We start from the raw sequence: 25,922 nt of genomic DNA on the forward strand, positions 1-25,922 counted from the left end.
TCCTGGATTGATAAGGAGCTAGTCTTGCCTCTTTTTTTTTTTTTTTAAAGACATTTACTTAGTTTTGCTCTTATTATTATTTGTAAATTTTTTGGTTGCGTTGGGTCTTTGTTGCTGCGTGTGGGCTTTCTCTAGTTGCAGCGAGTGGGGGCTACTCTTCATTGCGGTGCGCAGGCCTCTCATTGCGGTGCCCCTCTTGTTGTGCAGCACGGGCTCTAGGCATGGGGGCTTCAGTAGTTGTGGCGCAGTAGTTGTGGCTCAAGGTCTCTAGAGCACAGGCTCAGTAGCTGTGGCACACAGGCTTAGTTGCTCCGCGGCATGTGAGATTTTCCCGGACCAGGGCTCGAACCTGTGTCCCCTGCATTGGCAGGCGGATTCTTAACCAATGCGCCACCAGGGAAGCCCCAGGCTTGCCTCTTTGAGGCTGGAGAGGGATTTGTAGTGGCCGCATCAGGGTACTGCCTCCAGCAGGGTCTTTGCGCCTACAGAACACTCTGCTATCCACATGGCTCCCTCGTCCGCTTTATTCAGGGCACACCCCCCCACCTTGGCATAGCCTGTACCACCCCGTATAAAATAATGCCCTTTCCATCACCCTCTGTCCCCTTACCCGGCTCCATTTTTCTTTCCTGAATATCAGCACTTCACACAGTATGCATTTCTGTGTTGTCTTTCCTCCTCCACTAGGAAGTAAAGCCCACAAAGGCAGTGACTGTGTCTGTCTTGTTCCCTGCTGCTCCCCCAGAACAGCACCCGGCTCACAGCAGACACCAGTGCAAATTTGCTGCAGGTCAGAACTGAGCTCGGTGTAAAGAAAAGGGTCCTGACCTCACCTCTTCCTCTGTCTTCCTGCCCCTAACCTGAAGGAAGGCTACTTCTTGGTGTCAGGAAGGCTACTTTCATCAATTAGGTACCAAACACGAGTTCTCAACATCTGGGTATTTTTTTTTTCAGTCTTTTTTAAAAAAAAATAATTAATTAATTTATTTATTTTTGGCTGCGTTGGGTCTTCGTTGCTGCACGCGGGCTTTCTCTAGTTGCGTTGAGTGGGGGCTACTCTTCGTTGCGGTGCGCAGGCTTCTCATTGCGGTGGCTTCTCTTGTTGCAGAGCACGGGCTCTAGGCGCGCAGGCTTCAGTAGTTGTGGCTCGCAGGCTCTAGAGCACAGGCTCAGTAGTTGTGGCGCACGGGCTTAGCTGCTCCGCAGCATGTGGAATCTTCCCAGACCAGGGATCGAACCCGTGTCCCCTGCATTGGCAGGCGGATTCTTAACCACTGCACCACCAGGGAAACCCCTAATCATTACTCTTGATTGGGGGATCTGTAACCATTTTGGAAGTGGATTTGATGTGATTAAATTCTTTCCTGGCTTAATCCTTTATGGAAAACAAAAGTTTTAAATGAAGTGAATTAGGATGGATTTGCTGATGTTTGATCGCCTGCAGGATAATTTACCCTGGCTCACTTCAACCCCGAGGCTTGGCCAGCACCCTGAAGGATACACCACTGGATCCTCCTACAACGGAGGAGAGGAGATTCCCCTTTTTACAGAATGCCTGTGACTAAAGGGGCCAAGGCCCTCGAGGAGCTGTCAGAAAGCCTGTGCGCTTTATTCTGCCGGGAGCACCAGTCCTCCCGGTGAGGCTGCGGTGTGGCTGGGATGAGGGGCAGCGTCACGCCCCTGGCCTGGTTTCTGTGTTTTCTCCCGGAATCCCCGTGACCACAGCTTAGCAAACGCAAGGGTGGGTGTGCAGTGCTGGTAGACAAGGAGGGTCTGGTGGGAAACCTTTAGTAGCAGGACTGCAGGATGAGTCAGGGTCCCTCAGGGAGCAGGAGGGGAGTCACCTGTGTCCCTGGCCCACCTGTCACTGAGGCTCCAGCCCCCAGAGACTGTGGCCCAGCCCAGGGCAGAATCAGGGGCTATCACGACAGCCTGACACACTGTTTCTAAGAATAGAACATAGAAAAGAAAGCTTTCTGCCCAAATTGGAAACGAAAAGGCACTGGTACTTGGCGGGACCACTCCAGTGACTTGGCACACTCTGTGGGAGACCTTGTTCTTGGCGACACCAGAAGTGGGGCAGCCTCTGTAACCCTAGTCACATGTGTCCGGACTTGCCAGGCCCTGTGGGCCAGGCTGGGGTAGACCCTGGCTTTTACCCAGACATTTGGTAACTCTTGGAAAATGGGATTTTCCTCTTCTGATAATTTGATTTTTAACTTATTTATGGAATCTGTAGCTTTTGGTGGAGACCTATTTCTGAGGCGCTATGAGTGGGGACAGCTGGGTTTCTTCCCCCAAGGCAGGTGTTTTGATAAAGGTTTGGGGTCACATCCTTGGGACTCATGGCTGCCCTATAGCTTCTGTCCTACTGGCCAGGACTGCATTGTTCCCAAGACTCTGCTGGCTTCCTGGCCGGCCTTCATGAAAGGAGATTCACAGAATCATTCTCTCTGGGAGGCCTGATGTTCCTCTCCCATCGTGAAGAGCCAAGCTACACTCAGAAGAAAATGGTGACTTGGAGTAAAACATATAGGCTGAAAGCCCTCTTCCTCTTTCAGAAATGTGAGTAAACATGGCCTGGGCCCTGGAGAGATGCCAGCTCCGCTGCAGGATGGCACACCTCAGGGGCTGCCCTTTCACAGTACAACCCTCGGTTCACACCCCCTTCTCGCTGGGTACAGTTTGGAGGCTCATGTGGGCACATGCCCCTCACCCCTGAGAGTGGAAATCCAGAGACATCCCTCTGCCCTCAACCCAGGATTTAACAACAGCTAACACAGGTGGAGCCCATTCTTTATGCTGGACACAGTGCCAAGGGGTTTACCCCACTCTGTACTCAACCCTGATCCCATCCGAGAAGCCCTCAGTGGTCACAGCTTTTGCCCTTGGTCAGCAGCAGGGCTGGGTTTTCAAGCCCCGTGGGTCTAATGCTGGAGCCTATGCTCTTAGCCAGCCTGCCATTTTTCCCACGGGGCCTGTCTGATGACTCATTTCTTATTCTACACCCAGAGACAGTGAGGAGTAAACCAGAATAAAAGGGGGCTATTATGATACCACTATTTGCCGTTTATCTAAATTAGATAATGAATCACAGAGCTACTTGAAACAATATACACGTCAACCTCCTGAACATTTAGTTATCACTTAGTGCCATTTGATGGTGCCTATGGTATAATTAACACCTTCGTCTAGAAAATATGATATTTCTGTGAAATGGAAAAGTGAAAGAGAAAATAAATTTAACCTGGTCCTTCTCGTCCGTGCGGACAGGGCAACAGACCCATGGTGGTGGTCAGCTGGCATGGCTTAGGCTGGTGAATGGACAAGCAAGCATTCCCAACTCTCTCCAGGCGGGATTGTGTCCTGGGAAGGGGGCAGCCTGTCGTCGAAGTAGCAGCAGGCCCAGCTGAGTGACGCTACTGAGCCCCAGATAACTCGGTGCCCATTCATCAGCCTCAGCAGAATCGGGCATCTGCCACTGGCATCTCCAGATGTTTGCCTTTATCAGATGTCGATGCGGTTCAGTGTTTTCATTAAGGGCCTTGTTGAAAGCTCTAGCTGGTTGGGGACGCTTATTGTTCATTTTATTTGAGTTCCTTATCATGTTCAAAATGTTCCAGGCACCATTAGGAGACACAAAAGCCTCAGAAAACACAGTTGCAGGGGGCGGAAGCTCACTGTAGCGTGGAGGAGACACACCACCGACATTTACAAACATTTGCTGAACAGAATCAGCTGTTAGGAATGAAAGTCGCTCACAGCAGCACAACAGGGCATGGGGGGCAGGGAGGTGGAGACAGGATTTAATGTTTGCCTGAGGGAATCTTCTAAAATCAGATGGGTGTTCCAGCCTGTTTGTTCATTAATGTGGTCTTCTGATTGCTTCCCAGGGAGAATGGGGTGTGGGGGCCAGACATGAGGCAGGAGCTTGATCAGGAAAAGATTAAAGGGGACACACATCTTGACTTGAGGTGAACATTTGAGGCGCAGGTCCAGGCACATTATAATTATTGCTTAATCATAAATGTAGCTTGGGGGGATGCGTTGATTCACACACAGGTTGCTAAAGGCATTTAGGGAAAACAATGTAGGCAATGAGAACTGTCTCCATCAATTTGTAAAATTCACATCTGAGACAGCATCCTGGAAGGGCAGAGAACCCTGCTTATAGGCATAAATTAAAGCCATCTTCCTCAGAAAAGGATAATTTCAATGATCAATAACCTCTTGAAAGAATACCCGGAGAGTATGCCTTTTTAAAAATTGACTTCATTTATTCTCCTCCTCTTGTCAAAAAAGGATTTTGGAGGCTTATAGCAAAAGGTATGACAGTGAGGTTATTAAAATAGAAATGGGAAATTAAAACCCAGTCAGAAAAGAGAATACAAAATTTCTAACTACAACGACTAACCTTTCTTCTGTGATCAAGGTCTAAATTTAGCCTCAAGCTTCCTGGAATCCAAGGTGAAAAGGGAAAACAATCAGTTATGTAGGTTCAGTTACATTTAGGACAAAGCATGTCAATTCATGAGTATTTAATTACTTGTGAATTTATAAAAGCAAGAGAGGCAGAGGAAACTCCTAGGAAAATGGAGGAGAGATTTTTTAAATATTTAGAAAAGAAAAGATGGATATCGAAATTTTTTTGTGAGAGGCAAAGCTTAGGCAACAGTGGCAGACACGTTCACTGAGATCTGGGTGGGTGAAACTGGGGTGGCTTTGTTGCGATCAGTTTATTGCTGAATAAATCACAATTTGTGATTTGGTGAGCCAGCCAAGGCCATGACCAGGACCCAGACATTTGGCGTGTCTGGCCCGTCCTTGGGAAAAGGCTGTGTTCTATTTCTCTTTACCAGTGCCTGGTACATTTTGCACATAAAGAACTCAACCATGGCTCTGTCTCCCCTGGGTTGAGAACCCCAGGAGGGCAAGGACACAGTCCCAGCACCCCGGGGTGTCTGCCAGCTCCTAGTAGCCATTCAGTTGGAGTTGTATGCTAATAGCTCACAAACTAAAGATGGGAGAAGCACCATAAAATGCCAAGCACTATTAGTGGAAGCAACTTAGTGGGAGCATTTTCATAACTCAACCGGCAATGATCAAATCTGCCGGTTTTCATTGTGGAGAACTCCTGGATGGACCTGCCCAGGGGCAGGTGGGCAGTTATGATGTGTTGGATGAGTGGGTACAGTTGTGATGTTGGACTTCTTTTACTTTATTTATTTATTTTAAATTTATTTATTTATTTATTTATTTATGGCTGCATTGGGTCTTCATTGCTGGGCACAGGCTTTCTCTAGTTGCGGCGAGCGGGGGCTACTCTTTGTTGCGGTGCGCGGGCTTATTGCGGTGGCTTCTCTTGTTGCGGAGCATGGGCTCTAGAGCGCAGGCTCAGTAGTTGTGGCGCATGGGCTTAGTTGCTCCGCATCATGTGGTATCTTCCCGGACCAGGGCTCGAACCCCTGTCCCCTGCACTGGCGGGTGGATTCTTAACCACCGCGCCAACCGGGGAAGTCCTGGACTTCTTTTTAGAAGGCTCTGTCGTGGCCCTTCTGATGGCGCGCTCACCGTGGGGCTCTGCGGGCTGTGTCGGGTCTCATAGGGCCCTGCTAGTGGGTAGGTGGGGGAGGGACCCTCAGTGACAATGCTGACCTGTCTCTAGCTGTCCTCCCAGCAGGCTTTAGGGTGGGATTCGAGCAGGCACTGCATTTTACCAGCTGGTCTGCAGCTGCCTTTTATCCTCACTTAGTGCAGATTCCTGTGCTTCTCTACAGAGCCTTTGTATTTCACGCTTTTCTTTGAAATGTCCCTAGAGGGCTCATTTCAGCCCTGCAGAGAATGCCTTTCTTGAGAGATGGAGCCCTGGGCTCAGGGGGGCAGGGTCTCGTGGAGGCTCCTGAGGTCAGGGAGGATGGGGGGCTGGGGGGCCGGGGGGGGCAGTGCAGTGAGGGCAGAGCGCCGTGGCCTGGACGTCAAGTCCCCAGGAGGGGGGATGCATTGCACACAAGACATCACGTGTGGCGGAGGCAGGCTGTGTGGGTCCCTCACGTCCTCCCACACTGGGCCTGTGTTGGGGGCAGTTGTGTCTGAAGTGAGGAGCTGGGAAGCAGCAGGAGCGCTGGTCCGGGCACGACGGCAGGGGGACTCTGCGTTAATCAGGTTTCCTCTCTGGGCCTCAGTTTTCCACATCTCTGAAGTGAGGGTTGGAATAGTAGCTCAGTAACACCAGATCAGGGTGTCCTGAGGTAAAAGGCAACTCGAAGTCCCGTCGCAGTGCCTGGCTCGGAGCACGTGCTCCTGTGGCTGTGATTCCTGGGCTGATTATCCTGCCCTGGAGGCTGAAGGAGCTCCGTCCCCCAAGCCCTCACTCCCTCGAAGCAAGTTTTACACTCTCAGGAGAGGACGCTGAGCTTATCGCCCACTCGGGTGAGCCTCACGGCCTGCCTGACCCCGTGTGAGAAGTGGGGAGCTCTGATCGTTCCGCCTGTCCCCCGAGGGCTGCGAATCAAGTGCTGTCCCCGGAAGGTCCGCAGCCCAGAGCCGGACACACAAATGCCCCACGAGGGCCGGTGTTAGTATTAGCCACTGTGGTTGCTCCATGGGTGTTAGGAAGCACGGGGCTCCGGGGTGGGGGCGGTGGGGGGGGGCAGATGCCCCTGGGGGAAGGAGAAGGGGAGGGCTGCAGGGCGGTCCTTGCTGTCCACACACTCGGATGGCCCCACCAACCTGAACATTGTTGGTGTTGTCACCCCAGCTGCCGCTCTGAGGTTCAGGCACAGATGACGCATGAATTCCACTCCCCAGCGGGTCTCACCACTGCCACCCCAGCCTCAGGGGCAGGACTGTCTTATATTTTTATATGCTAAATCTGGCATCCCTAAGCGAAGGGGTTAAGAATAAACAGTGGGTGGGCTAGAGGATTTAAATCAGCCTGACACTGGACACTCGAGACTCAAAACAGCTGTGCATGCACGAGCATTCCCAACTATGAATCCTTACTTTGCTGCAAGGTTTGACTGAGAATCATTTTATCTGTTTCTCCATCACCATGGATGGAAACACTGGAATAGATCCTAGTTTTTTTGTTTGTTAATTCCAAAGTTTCCCAGACATGGAAAAGGACTTATAAGTCAGAGGAAGGGCCCAAAAAGTACTTTAGGTAAAATAAACAGTAATAGGGATACCAGCAGCTTTGGTGGGCCCTGAGCCTATAATGGATGGAGAGAATTTAGGCAGAGCAGACTCTTAATGGCAGGACCACGGCATCTGAAATATCAGGTCAGGAATCGCTCAGACTCTGCAGCAGATGCTGGTGAGTTCTGCCCAAGTAGGGAGCCCGCTGGCCATCGTTGGCTGCCACTGCGGGAGGGTGAGGGCTGCTGTCAGCATTAAGGTGTGAAGAGAGAGACCAGAACGAGAAGCCAGCAGGAGGAGACCATGTGGCTGAACTGGTTTAAGGTCTGAGTGCCCCCATGGGCATGGTTGGGGGGGGCAGCGTCCAGACGGCGCCGGCCTGTGTGCTGCCCCTGGGTCAACCCAGTCCCCCTGCTCCCCCAGGCCTGTCCTCCTGCCAGGACCACCTCAATGCAGTGATCAGAACCGGCAAACTCCTTGGGTACTTGGTACTGGGGCACTGCTGTGGGGTTGGAGCGAGGAGCTTCAGTTACGGGGGTCACGCTGCCTGGCCAGATGGGGGCCGAGAGCTGGGGTCTGAGGGCAAGGGCAGTTCCCTGACACCTTCCACCATCCTCTGCCAAAGTGACCACTACAGTTCAAGATGGCGGCCTGGGCTTGTGGGGCCCAGAGGAGCCCCTGTCTTGACTCCCTGCTTAGTCGCTCCCGCCTCCCCTGCAGTCATGGATGGAAGGGTGGGGAGTGAGGGGTTAGAGGGGAAGGGACGGGGGATGGACTGAGGCTGAGCTGATGGCCAGCTGGGCCGCCCACAAGAATCAAGGCGGGGCAGGTGGAAGTGATGATGGATAAAGAACAAAGAAGATGAGGCCTGAGCACAGCAGTGGAGGAAGGTGCAGCCGACATGCAGAGCATCCTTATGAAACCAGTTGGGTCACTAAAGCAAGCCCCAAACTTTATCTCGGTTTTTGACTCTGTAAAACGGAGCTCCCTCCCTGCTTTGTCCTGGTGGCACCCAGGGGAAGTGGCTGTGATACCCTGGAGACCCCAGGGCAGTGGGATGGCCATCAAGAAGTGCTGAGGGTGGGAGTTGGGGGGTAGAAGTGGAAATGATAGACAAGAGGAATTCAGGAGTCTGATCATCATGTTCGGAGACAGGGTGGCTAGGAGGCCAGTGTGCCTTGAGCAGAAATGAGGGCATGGGGGATGTGTGTTTTGTAATGTGTTGAGTTTGAGAAGGCGGCTAGCAGCTGCAAAGGTGGGCCTGGACCAGGGAAGCCAGAGGCGGGAGGCTGGTGAGGGTCAGTTGCATCAGGAAGTTTATGAGCAGCCAAGGGGCATTTGCTGAGCAGAGAAACAAGCCAAAGATAGTGCTGTGGGGAGAGTGGGCATCTAGAAGCAGCAAGGTGACAGGATGGAGGAGAGGAGGCGGGAGGACACTGGGAAAGTACACTGCGTGGAGGCTAGGGCGGCAGAGGCAGTGTCGGATGAGACTGAGGCACCTTCCAGAAAAGGAATAGGGAAGGGAGGGCATGAAGTGCAGATTACGAGGAATGAGTGGATGGTGAGGACATGGAAGAAAATTTTACTGACTGTCAAGGTCCCCCCCACCAGCAACCTGTTCGGAACCATGAGTCCCCACTGGCCCAATGCCCAGTGCCAAGATACACTGCCATTCCTGGCTGCCAGACACAGCCCTTGGGAGTGGGCAGGGAGGAAGCCCCTGGCCAGGATGACAGCCCCCAAGTCCCACAAGTGACCAAACCGCCTAACACCAAACATATATAAAAGGTCAAGATCAGGATATTCAACAGATTTCCAGCCACGTCTACCTCCCAAAACATAGCTGTGAATCCAGAAGTAAACAGAAAGCAGTAGAAATGGCTGCCACCACCCCTCCAATACTATTGGGCTATGCTTTGTAAGGAGAGACCCTGAAGCCCTCACTCAGAGCCGACTTGCTTTTATTTAACACACAGTTCTGATCAACATTGTAACCTGGTTTCAATTTTTAAAAAAATCAAAATCGAGAAAAAAAGCACAAGGTAAATGGCTGTGCAAATCTCAAATGTGTGAGATCACTGCAGGGAGGGCTTGGCCTGGACAGGCTCTCAGTTCCCACTGAAGACTGATAGTCTATGATTCCCACATTTTTGTAAAGAGGATCCCTGAGTTATGAAGACATTGTGGAATAATAGTCCATCTCCATTGCTTAAGAAGGTAGGGCAGTGTATGGTACATGTTAGGAAGTAGTGTTTTTAAAAGTTTAGGCTCTCGAGCAGGGAATGGAACCCGATTTACTGAGCACTTACTATGTATTCACCAACTTAAATACGTTTACCTCCTAACAGTCCTGCAAGTAACTATTATCTTTACCATTTTATAGAAAAGAAAACAGACTTAGAAAGCTGAAGTGATTTGTGCCAGCCACACTGCGAATGCTTTTTCCACGTCACCCTCTGCTTCCCTGCAGTGTCCTGGCAGTGTCCTGTGTGGAAAGCCTGCTCTCTGACAACAGGTGGACCTACTGGCCCGGAGCCCGGTGATGCCCTTGAGGGTAGGGCTGATGCTGGCACTGCCCCATCAGCTCACTCTGGAGCCCTATGTTCCTGCCTCACCCTCCACAGCTTTGGCCACTCTGAGGTGTGGCAGCGGGGGAACCAGCCCCGCTCCTGCCTCTGAATCCAGGACGAAGCTCCCCTCTCCTCCTGGGTAGACCATGAGCAGTAAAGTCCTTGCAGCTGGAAGGCAAACAAGTAGCTACGAGAGCCCCATCATGAGGGGTAGTTTTGTGAACCCCGTCCTCCAGGGAAAATCACTCCTGAAGGACTTTAATGCTGACAGGCTCTGTTTTTCATTCCCTAATCATTCAGAAAAATACATCCATTTCAGTTTATTCAAAACAGGGGAAAATCATTGAGGTTTTTCCTGTTTAAAGGTCGAACTGTAAAAAGATAAGTGGACTCAGAGAAATCCAGGCTAGTCATGAAAACGTGGCAGTGTATTAAAATCCAAAAAAGATTTAATCCTCCTTTGGAAACAGCTCATAATAATCCCCTCTCTACTCTCCCCTATGCGTGTTAAATTTCTGTTTTTAAGTTCAAGGACACGAAGCAAGTGACTTTGAGTGGGTGGAGCATGGGCTGTGCAGACTGGGGTCCTGGCTCAGAATCCCTGACCAGCTGCTCCACACCAAGTGTGAAGCCTGGAGCAAGTACCCTCACCCCCTGAACCTCAGTTCCCTCGCCTGTAAAATGGGGAAGATCTCTGATCTCGGTGCTCTCCTACTGGCCTGGGGTGCTGCCTGGCAAGGTGTAGGCCTGTGGGCCTTTGAGAACCTTCCCAACAGCCCATCCATGCCTTCCACCTGAGAGGCGGACAGGTGTGGCCTGGCTTCGTCTGCTGGCCATACGGAGGGCAGAGGGCGGAGGGCGCTGCCGGACTACGGCCCATCCCGGAGACAGATCCCCTGCTCCAGCCTCCTTCCCCGCCTCTGGCCCCAGGACATTCCCAGACTCTGATAGGGCTCTGCCGCATGGACTTGCGTGACCTGTGAAGGCCTTGCCTCTGGAAGATAAACAAGTATCTGCGAGATTCCCGTCATGAGGACATTTTAAAGGGCACTTGGTAATTTAACTGCTTTTGTGAAGCTGAGCAAGTGATGGGGGAATGAGAGAGTGTTTTGAAAACACGGCCTGGACAGGAAAATCCTGGCTTTCCTCTTTGTTAAAAACTTGGAGAAAATCTTTAAGGGCGTCTTTGGGAAGATAAGGAACAGCTGTGTCCCCCCTTTATCAAATCAAGGCTCCCTCTCTGCTCAGTTTTGTGCAGCTCTGCCTGTGGCGTAGGCTCAGCCCGGTCTCCCACACCAGCAGCCCGACTCATGGGGTCCGGGAGATGCAGTCAGGTTTCCTGGTGGCAGTCCCTCTAAGACGTGGGAGGCTCCCACAAACGGGAGCTGGCTTTTGTTTCTTGATTTGTATCCAAGTAGGAACAGAAGAAATGGCATGGGTAAAAATCTGTAGGGGAGAGTGCCGGCTCTCGGCTCCAGCCAACAGGGGCGTGGCAGGAGATGAGGCTGGCAACAGCCAGATCCCGCAGACATCGGGTGGAGAGAGTGACGTGTCTCATTTGTGTCCTACAAAGGTCACACGGGCTGCGGGAGGGGAAGGGCTCAGAGGCAGCAGGGCCCGGTTGCCTTGGTCACCCAGGGACATGGTGGCAGGGAAGCACAGATGATGAATCTGGAGAGCTGGTGGGCTGGTGTGCCATGGAGGGCAAGGGACAGGTGGGCCTGGGAGGAGCCCTGGGCACTTGGGTGGATGTGAGGGCTCGGTATGAGATGAGCTGGGGGAGGGATGGTATGCATGTGGGTGTCGGCGGTGAGTCAGAGTTGGGCAGGTAGAAACTGAGGTGCCCGAGGGACATCCAGGTGGACTGAGGTGCTGTAGGACATAAAAGTGTGCAGTTAGAGAGAAAGTCAAGCCAGAGGTAGAAAAGTGGATGAGGCCAGCACACGGGTGGCCGGTAACTGAAGCCAAAGGGTGGATGAGATCCCACAGGGAGAGTGTAGGGTGAGGCCCAAAGAGGGCCAGGACAAGCTCCAGGAATGACGGGCATTCGAGCTTAAGGAAACAGATTCCATGGAGAAGCCTAAGGAGTGGACAGAGGGGTGACTGGGAGAATGTGGAGTCAGGGGGACCCGGAGACAAGAGTCTACAGGGGTCAGGGCCATGGGGAGCGTTGCCTGAGAGACTGGACTCCTGGCTGGGTTAACCTGTGGGTGACTGAAAGGCATTTAGCCCGACCAGCAATGCCGAGGTTCATGCTATGGTTTCAGCCAGCTCTGCAGATGGTCTGTTTTCCTGGATAGAAGGTTCAAAGTGGGCTCCTTGGGAGTTTCCAGGAGATCTGTCTGTGGAAACTTTATCCCACATCTTAAATTTTCTCCCTGACAGGATCTTTCTAATTTATATAAAAGTGTAACCAGGGCTACTGTGTTTATGTTATTTTAATCTTGACTTTCAAAATACTTACAGCAAACACTTATTTTAAACGTTAACATGAGGTTCTATTTTACTATCCTTTATGCTCTTCAAATGGAGTGCCTAATTTTAAAAGATCTACAAATTACATACATAATTTGTGGGCTCTTGGAGAGAGTCTACCTCTTCAGCTTTTTTTTCAGGTCACAAGAGACCTGTCTTAGACCATTAGGTATTTAATGTGACATGCTCTGCTTTGCAAAGTAAAAGAGAAAGGGCTGTTTTTGGCTCGGATACAGCAGCTTTGCCCCCAGATGTGTCCAACAGCCTGATTTAGTATAAAGTTCTGAAATGATTGGTTATCCATTAGGGTGGCTATTTAAAGAGTTCATTGAATCAGCTACAAACCAACAACATCTGCGCTGAAGGGCAGCTAGGTGAGGCCAGGCAGAACCAAATTGGAATCTGAATGGAGCTGTGGATTCCGCCTTCCGTGAGGCTCTGAGAGCAGACCTCCAATAAGAAAAGTTACAGGTTGCTGGTGATCAGGCAGGTGCCAGATGCTGCCTGCTGGGCCCCGGTCAGGGAGGACTCCTCGCTGTGAATGAAAACTGTCACGGGACGTGGCTCAGAGCTGGACCCTTTCCTCTTGCTGTGTCTCACTCCTCCCCTCCCCCATCTCTCCCTTGTCCCCTGCCAGCCCCTTCCCATCTCCCCCTTCCTGGGGCCTCAGACCCTGAGCTGTCCCAGGCCTACACTCCCACCCCACTGTTCCCTCCCCAAGTCATTGCAGCCGCCCCAGCAGGGCTTGCTCCCAATCCCTCCTGCAGCACGTCACCAACAAACTGCAAGTCTAAGGCCATTGTCGTCTTCCCCTAACCCTGGCAGTTTCCTCTTATAGGCATCACCCAACTCGTCCCCTCACTCTGCCTCCTCCTTGTATGCCTAGCAAACAGTTTACCTTGGCAAGTTCACCAGGAAGCAATAATACTGCTAAAGCCCGGCGCTTGGTGGATCTTTTATTTCTGAAGTTGTGTGTGTGTAGGTAGGTGTGCCTTCGGTGGGTGTTTAGCAGTTTCCAGGCTGAAGTTATTACTCCCCACGCTAACCAGAACAGCCCTTAGGGCTTCAGCACTTGGTGTGCCAGAGCACAGGCAATGCTGTATTCCAGGGGCATCTTGGCTGGTCCGAGGGCCTGCTTTGTCCAAGTCCAGGCGGGAGGCCTGTGTCCTTGGAGGATGTGTCAGTCCCCGTAAGAGCTCCATGGCTGGAGAGCTCCCTACGGATTTCTGGGGCACTCAGTCACAAATGCTGTACCCGGACTTCCCTGGCGGTCCAGTGATTAAGACTCCACGTTCCCACTGCAGGGGGCATGGGGTTCGATCCCTGGTCGGGGTAAGATCCCACATGCTGCACGGCACAGCCAAAAAGAAGAAAAAAAAACCAGACAAACAAATGCCATACCCAAGGGCTCTTTGTAGTGGCTGCTGTGGTGTCTGCCTAGACCTTGTCTTCAGGGCTGGCACATCCATCCTCTAGATGCTGGGACTATCTCGCAGCTGCGTCCCTTCCTGGAATTGCCCTCAGCAGAGGTGAACTGCCTCACTCAAGGTTAAGCCCTTTCCCAGAGGTTGGCCTGGGGAGGAAGCACCGAGGCCAGGCCCCTTGGCCTCCGTTTGGGACAACTCTGAGGGGCCATCTCAGCTCCTGAATTCCCTGTAGAACTGCTAAGGCCTCAGGTGCAACCACAGTCTGGCTCAATTTCTCCCTCTCCCCAATCCTGCCTTCGTCACTTCCTTGCACTCACTGTCAAGTCTGCACACAACTCGGGGAAACCAATCTAAGACAGCTGCCGTGGCTGAGCTCAGAGAGAGGCAGGGCTGACCCAGCACCCCCCAACCCCCTCAAACTCCCAATCCAGAGCTATCCTGCCTGGCTATGCTGTGCCGGGGTTGCTGAGATGTCTCAATTGTTCTACTGTTACACTCAAGCCTTCCTACGGGTTACTTGGGAGATATTTGTTTTTGGACTAGAACTTAGGAAAAATTGTGCTTCTTCGGGACCTTGGTCTGTGTTTGATTTGTGTTTATGCTACCTACACCAACAATTGGGGAAGAGATCAGGCTTTCTGCTTTGGCTGCAAGGAAGCTTGGAGCTCAGTCCGTGTTGCAAGACACCCTGGTGCCTTCTGAGTTCCCTTAACACACCTTCCTCACTACTGTTATTTGTGTTGCTTTGCTGTATCACACAGCTCCCTCTGAGCTGCCTCAAAGTCTGTTTGGAACGAGATGAGGTATTAATGAGAAAACATATACATACAGTGTTAGGGCTGTGTTGTCAGACAGACCTGGCTGCTGGTTACCAGCTGGGACATTTGCCAAGTCACAACTTCTCTGAACCATAGTTTCTTCAGCCAGGGAGTGGGCCTGATGCCTGCATCACAGGATTATTTTGAAGATACATACAATAAACACATGGCTGATACACATCAAGTGCTCAATAAATGGAAGACGTTATTAATAGCACTTTTTAAATGAAATTGTGTTGCTCTCATGAACCTGCCCTGTCAGGTGGTCTGATCTCCCTCCTTCCTCCCTGTCACATGCTGCTTATTAGCCAAGAGGCATTTCTGGGCCCTTGGGTTTCACTTTCTCGTGGGAGAAGGATGGCCACCCAGGCATCCACGGCTCCCAGCAGGCTGTGTGGACCAGCAGCAGGGGCAGTGGAGGTGTTCACGGGTTGTTAATCCAGGCAGGTGGACACACAAAACAATCATGATATAAATGAGCACATACTTGGCTGGAGAAAAACTGAAAGTAAAACTCTTAATGTAAACTGAGCCTTCAGAAAATGAAAAAAAGGTTGTAGATGAGAGATATATGATGAGTAATTTAACCAAGATGATGTAAATCTAGGCCTTTGAATACTTTAAATATAACCATCTGATATAAAAAGAAGTGCACTAAATTTTTTAAAGCTGAGATCTTTCCTCGGGTGAGAGACTCACTTTCCTGCAGGGACATGTTCCCCAAAAGGCAAGTGGAAAAGGCAAAGAATAAATCCATGTCGGCATCATATCCCCCTCCAGCCAGCTTAGGAGGATCCTACGCATTTTATAGTCTGTCCTAGCATCCCATATGTCACAAGTCACCTTGCAAACCAGTTTGGAACCCGTATTAGAACAGAAAAGCCCATTTCAAGAGGGTGGTGGCTTAGGAAAATCTATCTTTTATTTGTTCCTAAAGTCAACAGGTCCCTGGCTCTGTCCCCTCGTAAATGCCACATGGGCCTGAACCTTGGCCTGGAGCTCATCCAAAAATGGGTGTGAAACTGGAGTTGCTGGTTTTTCTTGGAGATGAGGGGTCTGGAGCAGGAACCATCTGTAGGCAGATCTAGAACAGGCTGGCCTGGCTGGGCATTTACTCCTGGAGGGGCAAGGGGTACTAGGCCACACCCCTGAGGCTGGCTTGGGAGGGACCAAGTGAGTCTGGGAGGAAGCTTCACAGAGCTGCTATGGCCACCAGTGAGAGAGGGAGAGGCTCGGGGTTGACAGCCCTGAGCCAGGGTCCCCCTGCTGGGCCAGCTGAAGTTCTGGGACATGGGCTGAGCACATGAACCGGCCTCAGGACTTCAAGTCAGGCCTCAGAAGCCTTCATTTCTGGGATCAACCAATGCAAGAGGGACAGTTGATGCCTGGGGGACCAGGGACCTCCTACTCTATCACCCACAGGCAGCCCCTTGTCTATCCCCTGTGGGGACAGTGTCCCCCTCAGTGCATAGCCTGAGGAAGGAGGCGGGGCAGGGTTGCATTTTCAGTCTCTTTCAGCATCTATTGACTTTTCTCCTTAAAAACTGTTATCTACACATTTCCTTGCACCTCCAGAATTTTGATGAGTTGAGAAAATCCACGTACTTCACCTCCATCTCAAAAACAGTAAGTTTCTTCCCTTCCTATGGAAGATAGAGGGTCAGAGACGACCAGGGACCCTTCCCTCATGCTCCACATAGCAGATGCCTCAGGGTCCAGTTTCCAAGCACTGGCTGGTGCATTTACCCCGTGGGATGATGATGATGATGACGATGATGAAGTACACAGCCTTATTCCTAAAATAAGTATAATGACAATAATGATAAAGGCAGCATCAGAGAGTCGGGGAGAGAACAGATTTTGGAGCCAGACTGCCTGGGCCCAAATCCCGGCTCCACCTCTCACTGACTATGGGAAACTGGAGGTCACTTGACTTCTTTGTGCCAGGCTGCCTTATCTGTAAATTGGGACTCAGAGAAGCTAATTATGGGATGTGTTCAGATGGGTGCCTGGCACGTGGTAGCGTTCTTACCAGCTATTGCTATTATTCTTATTTTATTGATATCATTGCTGTAGCCAAGGCTTTTTCATGTACTGTGTCATTTGAATCTCACAATCCTATAACGGATAAGATATTATTATTATCACTCTTTACAGATGAGGAAACAGGCTCAGAGAGGTTGATGGACTTGCCCAAAGATACCCAGCCTGATATGGAGCCTGTCTAACCCTTGCAGAGCTGTACAGCCTGGTTACCCGGGATGATAAGCGGCGCTTCACCCTTATCCCTTTTATCCCTGCCCAGCCAGGTGGGAGGTTCTACCACCTCTACTTAACGCACGGAGATAACGGCTAGGTGAGTTAAGTGGCTCCCACACAGGCCTGCCTGCCCCAGCTGAGCCGCTTTTGGGCCAGCTGATCAGGACCGCTCTTCAAAATCACAATTTAACTGCTCCGCTGCGTCCATTGTTCTGTGCGTGGAGGCAACTGCCCCACAGGCCAGCCCACTTGGCGCCGCAGCAGTGATTAATAAGGATATTCTGCGTTCACGGGAGGCCTCTCAGCTAGGGCCTCAGAGTACTTTGCAAGCATTAATTAAGCTTCATGGTTGTGGCTCAGGTACGTGGGGGCCCTGGATTCAGTTTACATGCCTTTAGCTGATGCAGAAAGAGACCAAATCACTCCCCCAGTAAGCCATGGCCTTCAGCCCAGCCAGGCCCCAATGGGCATTCCTCATCCCTGGAGTTTGGCCAAAATCATTCGCAGAGGAAAGACTTCCTACTTGCTCTTCCAGACTTCAGAATAATAAGCAGCACTCAGAAGCCATCTCGCATTTGACTTAGGTCCAGGCCTACAGCTCCATGGCTGGGCCTTACCTGCTGCCCACCCACTGGCCCACCTAGGTTAAACAGCAGCTGATGTAGCTCACGGCCTGAACCTGCCAGTGTAGCAAAGCCTACTGTACCCGTATGTGGGGCCTTTGGGGTCAGGCTGGTCCCTGCAACACCATCTGCACAGTATCCGCCATCCTCCATCCCTCATCTGCTTCGCCTCCATTCCCAGGTCTGCCCTCACACATCTGCCACTTGGCTTGCTGCGGCTCTGACGTCCCAGAGCTTGCGGGGAGGTGGGAAGAGACCGCGTAACTCAGGGTAAAGAGCTTGGGTTTCCACCCAAGGATGTGGGGGGACCACAAAAGGGAGGGGCATGGTCAGATTTGTGCTTTGGGATGCTGCTTCAGGGAGATGTGTATGTGGGGTGCGGGATGGGGAGGCCTGAGGCGGTGGGGCCAGGAGGAGGCAATGAGCCAGGGGAGCGCAGATGGGGCTCCTGCTGGCTGTGGCAGTGGGGTGAAGAGAAGGAGCTTGAGCGACGTTTAGAGGAGATTGACAGGACTTGGTGACTACCCGGAGGCGGCATGGGAGAGAAGGAGGAGCCCTAGACGACCCTCCCGGCTATTGGATCCACTCTGCTGGGCAGTTATGCCCTCTGGGTCCAGCACTGGGCCAGTAAACTTGTGAACGACTTGGCAATGTTAGTGCAGACGGGCTCTCCCAGCTTCCCCGGAGAAGCTCTGTCAGAGGGAACAACCAAACCCAAACCCCTCACTCTCCCCTTCCATCTCCCAGGAACCATCCTTTCTGGCTTGGCCAGGGAATAAGGCCTGACACTGAGAACTCAGCCTCCATTCCTGGGCCACAGATATGCCAGGCCACCACTGAGTTGACCCACGGGAGTCTGGGGGTGGGCATTTGTTCCCCACTTGGCTGATGAAACCAAGGCTCAGGGGTTAAGTGACCTGGCTGAATGGTGGCCCCTGAAAGGTGTCCATGCCCTAATCCCTGAAACCTGTGAATATGTTACTTTATGTGGCAAAAAGAACTCTGCAGATGTGATTAAGTTAAGGATTTTCAGCTGGGGAGATTATCCTGCACTATCCAGGTGGGCCCAGTGTAATAATTACAACGGTCCTTATAAGAGGAGGCAAGAACGCCAAAGGTAGAAGGGGATTTGCCCATAGAAGCAGAAGCAATGTGCTTTAAAGAGGGAGGAAGGCTCCAAAAGCCAAGGAATACAGGCAGCCTCTAGAAGTTAGACAAAACAAGGAAATGGATTCTCCCCTAGAGCTTCCAGAAGGAACGCCAGGCTGCTGACACTGATTTGAGCCCAGTGAAACTGATTTCGGGCTTCTGACTTCCAAAACCGTAAGATAATAAATTCCTCAGCATCGTCCAACTACATCAGAAATTCTCAGTAGGAGGTATAATTTATTCTGGGCGAGAGAAGAGGTTTGTCTTGATTCTGCCCAGGCCCTCACAAAATCAGAACCAACCTCTTTCCTCGTCCAGAACTGGGGAAGCCACAGATGCCGGGTGCAGCCCTTGTTTAAGCTGTGACCTGAGCAAGACAGAGGGATGAGCTCCCTGGAAAGGGGCTGGAAGAGTGTGGGAGGCAGAGGATAGGAAAGTGCTTGAGGAGGAAAACAAGAATTTCGCTGTTGTCACAAAAGTAGGAGCCCCAGCGGCCTGAGGGACCCGGTGAGGGGAGAAGGGGTGGGGAGGAATTCTGCCTCCTGCTGAGGGTTTCTGTTGTAGTTGGATGACGCTGATGATCTGGGAAGAAAGGGGAGGGAACGTCCTCCTGAGGCACAGATCTGAGATGAATGCAGATTGCTTCTCCTCAGTTTAACCTCCAGGGAACAGAGGGTGAATCTCTGCATCCTGTGGGCGAATCTGCCATAGAGAGGGAGGCGGAGCTGGGAGCACCTGGGCTGAGCCTCACTGAGGCTCCTTTTCAGCTTATTCTTCCTTTTTTTCTTTGGCCGCACTGCACGGCATCTGGGATCTTAGTTCCCTGACCAGGGATCAAACCCGTGTCCTCTGCATTTGAAGTGCAGAGTCTTAACCATTGGTCTGCCAGGGAAGTACCCCCTTTTTAGCTTAAAGTGTCAGATTTTCCTTGACAAGGAATAGTTTCTTTAACCATTGTACATATACACAGACCCGCCCTGGCTTACACGACTTTAGTTATGATCGCTCACATTCATACAGTCCTGGGGGGCTTTGTGGTCATTTTCAAGGTTATGAGCTCATTGATCCTCCCAACCTCTGAGGCCGGAACTGGTATCGTCCCATTTTGCAGTTGAGCAAACTGAGGCTCAGAGAGGTGACATGGTTAGTTCAAGTTTGTTGTCAGAGGCAGGATTTTGACTGAGCTTTTCTGGCCTCCTTTATGACACAGAAGGGAGCTCAAATATCATCGTGTTCACCCCTGTTCTGTGACCGTGCTCAGCGAGGCTCGAGACTTTTCCTGACATACCACAGGGAGCTAACAGCAAACTGGGTTGGGCCTTTGTACCTAGGGGTCTTATCCCTGCATGCTGACCTCTGCTTCAGGCCTGGACAAGGGGCCTTGGCCCACCCCATTGTTGACCTACTAACAAGTATTTCCTAAGGTTGGTGCTATTCCAGGCTCTGTGGGGAGCTCTGAGCATGGAGGAACAGGCTGACACAGATGAAGCAAGTCATGGAGGCTGATGTGGGTGGCTGTGGAGCCCAGCAGTGCTTGAGTGGGGGCTGCCATTCAGCAGAGTGGCATTGGGAGGAGGGACCATCTGGAGGCCTCGGTAGGGGCTGGGCAGCCCACACTGGGGTAGACGTGGCCAAAAGCATGAGGGTAAGAGGTCGAGGTGACCAGGGGCTCGGGCTGGGGAGGTCTCCTCCTCAGGCAGGCCCTTCCTGCACAAAGCCAGAGGATCTGGTTCCATCTTCTTCAGGTGTTGCCTTCCTCACTAGCCCTTCCCTTTGCTTCATCATAGGAAACACCTGCAGAGCCCCAGCTGCGCCCTTCAGTGTTTCAGGTGTGGGTTTGAGGGGGTGGGGGGATGCTGGGCCAGCACGTACAGAAGTATGGCAGGTTGGTGCCCAGAGCCAGGGGGTGATCACAGCCATCCCTATACTGGCCATTGGGATGACTGTCTCTTCTGATTCCTCTCTTTGGCCAGGAGTACTGCCATGTCCTTACACCACTAGAGAGACCCTGTGTGTACATGACAGAATATAATTGTCCTACAGATGCTATCTCGGGCCTTTGAATGCTGAGCCTTCCCCCAGGGCATCAACCCTGTTCTACTGCCTGCTTCACTCACCCCTCCACATGGTGTCATGGGGGCTGCAGGGGAGTAAGCATCTCTGGAGACCCTTGTGACTCCTGGGCATTTTGTGTAGAGCATTGGTGGTATGTGACATCATGGAAGTTAGGTTGGACCTGAGTCCACCATGACGGGTAAAGTAACTTCACTTCTGAACCCCAGTTCTCTCATCTATAAGATGGTTGAGAGGAAGAAATGAGAAAATCCTTACAGAATGTTTTAGCATGGTGCCAGGCACCAGAATGCTCAATAGATGCTGTGTGGTTCTCCTGCAAAGCTGTGGCCCTGGTGACGCTACTATAAACCAGAAGAAATCCTTAAAGAAATAGTCCCTAATAAAAGGTGCAGAAATCTCACAAGATGGTGTGGAAGAGAGGCCTGGGCCTCAACCAATGGAATGGTGTCCATTATGGCATGCCCCCCTCAATCATCCAACAATGGGCTTAGAAGGGCCAGAATCAGAACCTCTGGCTTCAGACCCTTGGTTGTCAATTCTTAGCACATGGAATATAAAGTTAACCTCATGGATGTCCCTAGAGGTGCCCCACGCAGTCAAGGCTGGAACTGATGAGGGAGAACGTCCCCTACTGGAAAGAAGTAGGTTGCTTGGGCAGGTAGCGTGGGCAGGAGCCCTGCATGGCAAGAGGGTCTCCTCCAGCCAGAAGGTTCATAAGACTCCAGGAGAAGTGTCAGTGGCTGGGCTTCCCCCAGTGGGGAGGGAAGGGACCCAGCTTCCTCATCTCTCCAAGAGAGTCTTTGGATCCTGAGGCAGGTGGCAGAAGCAGGAGGCAAACTCAGCTGGATGCCATGAGGACAAGGAGCGGCCCTTAGGGAGCCAGAGGCCTTAGGGCTCTGCTGGCCACTGGAGCAGATCTAGGCTGGGAAGAAGGAATAACAAAAACCAGGAGGCTAGGAGGACAGAGGCAGGAAGATGGAAGCCCTCTGGGAAGCAGCAAATAGCTCTTTGTATTGTTGGAGTTGTGAGAAGATGGGGTTGGGTGAACCTCTAGGCTAGGCCCAACCGCAGCTAGTGCTGAGTGGTGGGGATTTGGAGAACAAGCAGCCCTGCTGAGAGAAGCCAGTGTGTACAACCCAGAAGGAACAGCACCTGGGTCTGCCAGCCCTCCTCTCTTGTCTTATGCTGCAAAGAAGCCAATCACATGTGTTTCCGTGAGGTTGATGACATACCCTCAGCACAGAGCCTGGCATTGGGGGGTGCCCAGGGGAGCACTGAGGGAGTGGTTTGACCAAAAAAGGAGCGGGGACCGGTCCATCTGACCACGGACCGGATTTTTCTCAAGGAAAATAAACTTCAGAGAGTAGAACAAAGGTAAAAATAAAATGGAGACTATTTTAGACTATCTTATCTATTACACTATTAATAATCCTGCCCCATTTTTGCAAAGTGCATAGCATGGTTCCAAACAGGATCTTCCTATGATCAGCCATCCAGTCAACATGTTTGCTGAGCGTCTACTAAGGTTTCATGCAGAACCAGCTTCCAGGTGTACCTGGATACAGGTACACCCACAAGGAAATGAATGTTGATTCAATAACCTCATTTGGTCTCTGACAACCCCATTTACCATGGGGACGGGGCACTGGAAGAAGAGGAAAGAGTGGTGGGCTGGCTGGCCAAGGTCACACTGATAAGCAGTTTATGACGAGACCAAGAAGTTCCTCCAGGTCCCCCACGGCCACCTTGAGCTGACCCCCAGCAGCTCACCATGACTGTTTGTTTGGCTCTTACAGAAGTAAGACTGATGGGAGTTTCCAGTGATAGCTACTGAATACCCGAGGGAGAGACAGGTTTCAGAAAACTGTGAAACAATGAAAAGCTCTTAACAATTGATTTACAATCAATACGGTGAACAAATAGCACCTAAAATAGAAATATCCCCAAGAGACAGATCTCCACTCCTCGTGACTGTTCCTGTCACCCCGCTCACTTCCCAGTCCTGGCTGTGTGCGTGCGTTTAAATCCACCAGACAGACTCAGGCCTCAGCCCTGTGCTGTTCGACACTTTATTAATAACAACAGTAACTACATTTATGGACTGCTTCTCTCTGCCAGGTGCTTTAAATGTGCTCATTTAATCCTCCCATCAATCCGCTTAGGTTGATATGATTATCCCCATTTCATAGATACTGAGGGTAATTCAGCTCCCAAGTTTCAGAGGTTTAAACTTAGGTCTGTCTGATTCCAATACAGATGGTCTTCCTACTTCTCTGTGGTCATCAAACTTGCAGATGGCAGGGAAGAGCTGGGAAAAGTTGTGAAAGCATTCAGTGAAAGATTCAGGCCCCTAAAATATCTTGAGGCCCTGGGCAGCACTGTCCAGTAGAACCTTCTGTGATGACAGGAGTGTTCTGTATCTGGGCTATCCACTACGGCAGCCACTAGCCACACGTGGCTATAGGGAACTTGAAAAGTAGCTAGTGTGGCTGAGAAACTGAATGTTTAAGTTAATTAATTAATTAATTTATTTTTAAATTTATTTCTGGCTGCATTGGGTCTTTGTTGCTGTGCGTGGGCTTTCTCTAGTTGCGGCAAGCGGGGTCTACTCTTCGTTGTGGTGCGTGGGCTTCTCATTGCCGTGGCTTCTCTTGTTGCGGAGCACAGGCTCTAGGCGTGCAGGCTTCAGTAGTTATAGCACACGGGCTCAGTAGTTGTGGCGCATGGGCTTAGTTGCTCTGCGGCATGTGGGATCTTCCCGGACCAGGGCTTGAACCTGTGTCCCCTGCACTGGCAGGCGGATTCTTAACCACTACGCCACCAGGGAAGCCCTTAAGTTAATTTAAATAGCCACATGTGGCTAGTGGCTACTGTGCTGGACTAAAGGTGTACCTAGGGCTGTGGGCAGAAACCAACAGGATGATGCTGGGTCAGAATCTGTGCAGCTGTTGCATTTGGGTCATAGGAACAGGACAGGGAATTGAAAATGACTGGGGCCCAAGCTGATGCACTGTGAGCTCGGGCTTCAGTGGGTGAGGCCTCTGCAGGCACCTCTAGATGTGGGAGCTGAGACATTAAATCAGAGAAAGGAAGGAGGGAGGGAGGGAGTGGGCAGGCAGAAGGGAGAGGAGAGGCTTGGAAAGCAGAGGCAGGTACAAGATGGGTTCATCTGAGCACCCAGTCCCTTGTTCTCTGAGCTAAAGCCCCATAAATGTGAAGGAAAGAAGACTTCTCAATGCCAGCTAATGGCTCTGCCCCAAAGGGAAGCACCTTCCTGAAGTGCCTCTGCCGGGTGCCCTAGACTTCCCGTGAGCTTATGTCCACATCCTTTTCCTTTGTTTGCTTTGGAGCATCCAAGCAGCCTGTGTCTCATCCTGGGAGCTGGAAAATAAACATCACTGTGGAGACAAACTCACTTGGCTCCACTTACAGCGGCTAACGGCCTGTGATTTTCTAGCTCAAAGGCCCTTTGCTTCTGTGAGCATCGCCCGAGAAGATTTGGCCCTGGAAAAAGATATTAGGAAGCCGAGGGCAATAAACTGCCTGTGATCAGAAAGGCTCAGGACAGACCCCTGACAGGGGCATCAGAGGCAACACTCTGAACAGGACAGCCACATGGGCTGCCTCAGCCACTCTGCCTCTGGTTTGCAAACTGAATGTGCCCCTCAGCCCACTCTCACCGCACCCTGCAGATCTGGGGGGAGCAGGTGCAACAACAGATGGGCCTGGGCAACTTGCTCCAGAGAGGCATCCTTGCCTTGGGCTTTCAAGGGCTGGGATGGATTTACCCTTTGTCCTCCTACTGCCTTGAGTCTGGACTAAAAAGGGCAGGAGGTTGATAGCAGAACTAGTCACAGGGAGAAAAGGGCCTTCCCAGCAAGTGATGCTGAGACTTGGGACCTCTAACTCCTTTTCTGTTCTGATTATGGAAGAAGAAAGGGTGCACTTGGGTAGTCTGCAAGACCTCTCTGAGGTACCCACATCCTAGAGCCCTCCGTTTGCACCTGAGCCTGGAGTAGGGGCTGGAGAGGGTCAGGCAAGGATACAGGTGGCCACAGTGCTGTGTACAGATAGCCCAGAGGAGGCCATGATCAGTCAGGTTCTTGATTCTGGGAACTACAGTTATGGCAAAAATCCCAGTGGTCAGTGATGACTGTGGCCAGAGGCCCCAGCCTGGGGAGTCTCAGTGATGTGACCAAACTGGCTGCCCCATGGGAGGTGATCCCTCTCTGATGGCTGCACATTAGATGCCACAGACAAGGCAGACATGGATGAGGATCTAGGTACTGCAGGGTTATGGATCTGGAGTTGGTCCTGGCCCACCAGCTACCCTGAGGGTAGGTTGTAAGGAAGCCGAGGGCTGCTTTGCTGGTGATCTGGGTTCCAATGTGATAAAGCAAAGGCCTGTCTGCTTTCCTGCTGGATATTGAGGCTCAGTCCAATCAATCTGCCTGCCAGACCCTGTGCTTTTGCTGTGAGGGTCAGTGTAATAGGGGCTGCCAGAGCCAGGTACCAATCAGAGCTGCATGTGGGCAGGTTAGTGCTCTGTGCTGCAGCACGGTGGTTCTGAAAAACTCAGCAAGCCTCTGTTTTCAGGGGCCAGGGAACTCTGCCCTGGCAACCTTGGTGCTGGGCTGGATTTCCTGGGAAGGCTCTGAGTGGGTTGGGGGATACTGGGCTTCAAGGCTACAACATAGATTCCAGGAGAATGGTTGCTTCTGCTCTCAGCAAGAGCTTGGGTTAGGAGAAAGGAGCTTGGTGCACACGTGATGGACCCTTCCTTCCTGGCCTGCAGTGTAGCATGATCAATTGCAGCTCAGTTGGGGATGAGTGGGGCTGTGTAGCCCAAGGCTGACACAGGCCTGTCCTAGTTATACTTGTGAGCAATGAGTCTCTACCAGCCCCTTGGGCTGTGCCCTCCCTGTTCTTTTCCAAATAAAGAACTTGAGGACCAAGGGAGGAAACTCTTCCTGGAGCATGCAGTGGGTCCCATCTTAAGGGAGTAAATTCTGGGTCTGCAGCGAGGAAAGGCACTTAAAAGTGGGGCCAGGCTTCCAGTGTGAGTGTAAGAGGAGGCAACACACAAGGTCAGCTTTGACTCGACAGCAGCAGAAGCTGCCCTCCCACCCTCCCTGCCAGCTCCCCCACCAACATAACACCCGCCTCCCGCCTGTCCCTTTCGCCTCTCTCCCTTTCTTTTTCCTCCCGGGAATGCACAGGAACATTTTCCAGAGAGAACATGTAAGCCTCAGCAAAGCCCATTACGGTGCCCCTTGGCGAATATTTGGAGCAGATGCTGTCTACTGCCTCCCCAGTCCCGCCATTTACTGACTGCAGTGCCAGGGCCACGGGCTGTGATTCTGTGGCAAGATTCAATTTCATAGATGT

General features: G+C 51.7%; 1 long non-coding RNA gene across 3 annotated transcripts in view; it reads left to right on the forward strand.

The window, feature by feature from the left end:
- LOC309648051 overlaps positions 1–25,922 on the forward strand; it is a 51,723-nt gene that overhangs the window by 20,024 nt on the left and 5,777 nt on the right. The window contains exon 5 of one of the 3 annotated variants that reach the window (XR_014256442.1): positions 688–792. The exons of the other annotated variants lie outside the window; for them this stretch is intronic. This is a non-coding gene — a long non-coding RNA (uncharacterized lncRNA). Of the gene's footprint in view, positions 1–687; positions 793–25,922 lie in introns of those variants that run through there. 3 annotated transcript variants of the gene reach the window in all.

The sequence above is a fragment of the Balaenoptera physalus genome (assembly GCF_965194825.1).
Source record: "Balaenoptera physalus genome assembly, chromosome: 19".
In the NCBI taxonomy this organism is placed as follows: domain Eukaryota; kingdom Metazoa; phylum Chordata; class Mammalia; order Artiodactyla; family Balaenopteridae; genus Balaenoptera; species Balaenoptera physalus.